At 46.2% G+C, this 3,655-nt stretch overlaps 1 pseudogene; it reads left to right on the top strand.

The window, feature by feature from the left end:
- Nucleotides 1-1,299: 1,299 nt before the first annotated feature.
- LOC121568670 lies at nucleotides 1,300-2,606 on the top strand (annotated as a pseudogene).
- Nucleotides 2,607-3,655: the final 1,049 nt, after the last annotated feature.

The raw sequence follows: 3,655 nt of genomic DNA, 5'->3' as shown, positions 1-3,655 counted from the left end.
CCAAAATCGTGGGCATTAATATGGAGTTGATCCCCTCTTTGCTGCTCGAACAGCCTTTCACTCTTCTGGGTAGGCTTTCTACTAGATGTTGGAACATTGCTGCGGGGACTGGATTCCATTCCGCTGCAAGAGCCTTAGTGAGGTCGGGCACTGATGTTGGGCAATTAGGCCTGGCTCGCAGTCGCAATTCATCCCAAAGGTGTTCGATGGGGTTGAGGTCAGGGCTCTGTGCAGGCCAGTCAAGTTCTTCCACACCGATCTCGACAAACCATTTCTGTATGGACGTCGCTTTGTGCAGGGGGATTGTCATGCTTAAACAGGAAAGGGCCTTCCCCAAACTGTTGCCACAAAGTTGGAAGCGCAGAATCGTTTAGAATTTCATTGTATGCTGTAGCGTTAAGATTTCCCTTCACTGGAACTAAGAGGCCTAGCCCTAACCATGAAAAACAGCCCCAGACCATTATTCCTCCTCCACCAAACTTTACAGGTGGCACTATGCATTGGGTCAGGTATCGTTCTCCTAGTATCCGCCAAACCCAGATTCCTCTGTCGGACTGCCAGATGGTGAAGCGTGATTCATCACTCCAGAGAATGCGTTTCCACTGCTCCAGAGTCCAATGGCTACGAGCTTTACACCACTCCAGCCGACGCTTGGCATTGCGCATGGTGATCTTAGGCTTGTGTGCGGCTGCTAGGCCATGGAAACCCATTTCATGAAGCTCACAACAAAGTTATTGTGCTGACGTTGCTTCCAGAGGCAGTTTGGAACTCGGTAGTGAGTGTTGCAACTGAGGACAGACGATTTTTATGCGCTACTCGCTTCAGCACTCGGAGGTCCCGTCCTGTGAGTTTGTGTGGCTTACCACAACAGCACTTACAGTTGACCAGGGCAGCTCTAGCAGGGCAGAAATTTGATGAACTGACTTGTTGGAAAGGTGGCCTCCTATGACGGTGCTACGTTGAAAGTCACTGAGCTCTTCAGTAAGGCCATTCTACTGCCAATGTTTGTCTATGGAGATTGCATGGCTGTGTGCTCGATTTTATACACCTGTCAGCAACAGGTGTCTGAAATAGCCGAATCCACTAATTTGAAAGGGTGTCCACATACTTTTGTATATATAGTGTATGTCAACATGGAGTGAATGAATATACTTTGTATTTTATTCTAACCCATTCTAATATGATATTTTAATGTCTGTTAGTCATATGATTTCTCTTGCATCTTAAGCCACCTCATGGGCACGTTTACCAGACCATCCGCATGCTGGAGCACGGGATCAAAGCTGTCTACGTGTTTGATGGCAAGCCCCCACAGCTGAAGTCAGGAGAGGTAAGGATGGGGGTCACATCAAGATCCTTCACAACTTTATTGCAGCTCCTTGGGATGTTGATATGCATGGATGGATGGGCATTATGTATTTTTTCAAGTGTTGAACAATGTCTTAATCTAACCTCTCTCTCTCTGTGGTTTTAGCTGGAGAAGAGAGGAGGGCAGATGCTGAAAAACTGCTGGCCCAGGTGCAGGAAACAGGTACAGGAAGTCACCAACGGCAAATAAACCTTTACACGATACGGAAATTACACCGACACGTGTGTAATGATGACCAATTTTTATATTCACCACCAGGGGAGCAGGAGAACATTGACAAGTTCAGTAAGCGTCTGGTGTAAGTTACCCGGCAGCACAACGACGAGTGCAAGAAGCTGCTCAACCTGATGGGGGTGCCATACATCAAGGTTTGTCTCAAGTTTTGTTCCTTTCCTTAGCCACCCATAACCTATCAATCTTCTGTGCACATAGTTACACCTCATACCATTCATTCAGTATTGAATGTATCTAAATGATCTTCCATCTCACCAACTAGGCTCCATGTGAGGCAGAGGCGAGCTGCTCTGGTTAAGGTGGGGAAGGTGGTCGCCACGGCAACAGACGATATGGACGGCCTGACATTTGGAACAGGGGTCCTACTGAGGCACCTCACCACCAGCGACGCAAAGTACTACTGCAGTTTCTATACCACCTTACCCATCTTTCATCCTATTTTATATGTGCAACATCCCAGTCATACAGTGTATCTAACAGTATTATAACAATATAAGCTGTGTATATGTTTGATATTTGTTTTTGAGGTTTCTTGTAACATTTCTGTTTCTCTATTTTAGGAAGCTTCCTATTCAGGAGTTCCACTTCACCCGCCTTCTGCAGGACATTAATCTGACCCATGAGCAGGTATCTCCAACTGCAGCGTCTGTCAAGAACTGTCTGAATGTTTAGTCTTTTATTGTCATGTTGTGACTTTGGAACATTACTTTTTGCCAGTAGGTGTGTAGTCTTTTATCTCTGCCACTCACTCTCCCCTCTGTATCACTCTTCCCTCTGTATCACTCTCCCCTCTGTATAGCCTCTGTCTCAGTTTATTGACCTGTGCATACTGCAGGGCTGTGACTATCCTGGTACCATCAAGGGAATTGTGCCCAAGAGAGCCATCGACCTGATCAGACAGCACGGCTCCATCGAGGAGGTTCTGGAGAACATCGACCCTTCTATGAGTTCACCTGTGCTGTGACTGTCAAACTTAATTTAAATACGCCGTTTGTAACCCCAATTCTCAGTTGTTTTAATTTGCTCCTCTTAAGCGCACACATGCACGACAGTCCCACATCATAAACAGTCCCTAGTTTGAGTTCCAAACAGTCACACAGCAGTTGTCCCAGAAGTCAGTGTGAGTGTTTGACTCCTTGGCCCCTTGCAGAAGCACCCTGCCCCAAAGGACTGGCTGTATAAGGAGGCCAGAGGTCTGTTCCTGCAGCCTGACGTGATGGACTACTCCACCGTAGACCTCAAGTGGAGCGAGCCCGACGAGGACGCCCTCATCCAGTTCATGTGTGCAGAGAAACAGTTCGGGTACAGGATAGGATCGACATAATATAGCATCACTATGGTTATATTCCAAGCCTTATGGAGCCTCACTCTGATTTATGTGAGTAAAAAATGGCAGGGGTGAATCCTACTCCTCCCAATGAAGTCAATGCATGACTAAGGGGAAATTTGACTTAATGGTGGAAATACGAGAATATACGCTTCAGTCACACTTCTGTATTCTAAATAAGTCGATTTTATTTACATCATTTGAAGTGGCACTGTACTTTCCAACAATGGCAGTGCTTTTTCACGCTGTTGAAATCCCGCTCCACATCCACATGATGTTACGCCATGGTTGGTATGAGTGATAAAATGTCTCATACTGTGAAGTGTGTTTGTGCTCTGTGTTCACAGTGAGGGCTGCATCAAGAACGGCTGTAAGAAGATGATGAAGAGGCAGCACACAGGGACGACTGGACTCCTTATTCACCATCACCGGCTCTCTGAGAGAGAGAAACCTGTACAAATTCTATGCATTTGAACAGGGTTTGGAAGTAGGTGCCAGGCACACCGGTTTGAGTGTGTCAAGAACTGCAAAGCTGCTGGGTTTTTCATGCTCAACAGTTTGCCATGTGTATCAAGAACGTCCAGCCAACTTGACACAACTGTGGGAAGCATTGGAGTCAACATGCAACTCAATATTAGGAAGTTGTCCTTAATGTTTAGTACACCCAGTGTATACCGTACCTCATCTATGTTTGATTAATGAAAAACATTGTCCACACCATACTG

Source organism: Coregonus clupeaformis, chromosome 7 (genome assembly GCF_020615455.1).
Source record: "Coregonus clupeaformis isolate EN_2021a chromosome 7, ASM2061545v1, whole genome shotgun sequence".
Classification (NCBI taxonomy): Eukaryota; Metazoa; Chordata; class Actinopteri; order Salmoniformes; family Salmonidae; genus Coregonus; species Coregonus clupeaformis.
The sequence above is the reverse complement of the archived record's forward strand: the minus strand, read 5'-3'. Positions and strand labels throughout refer to the sequence as shown.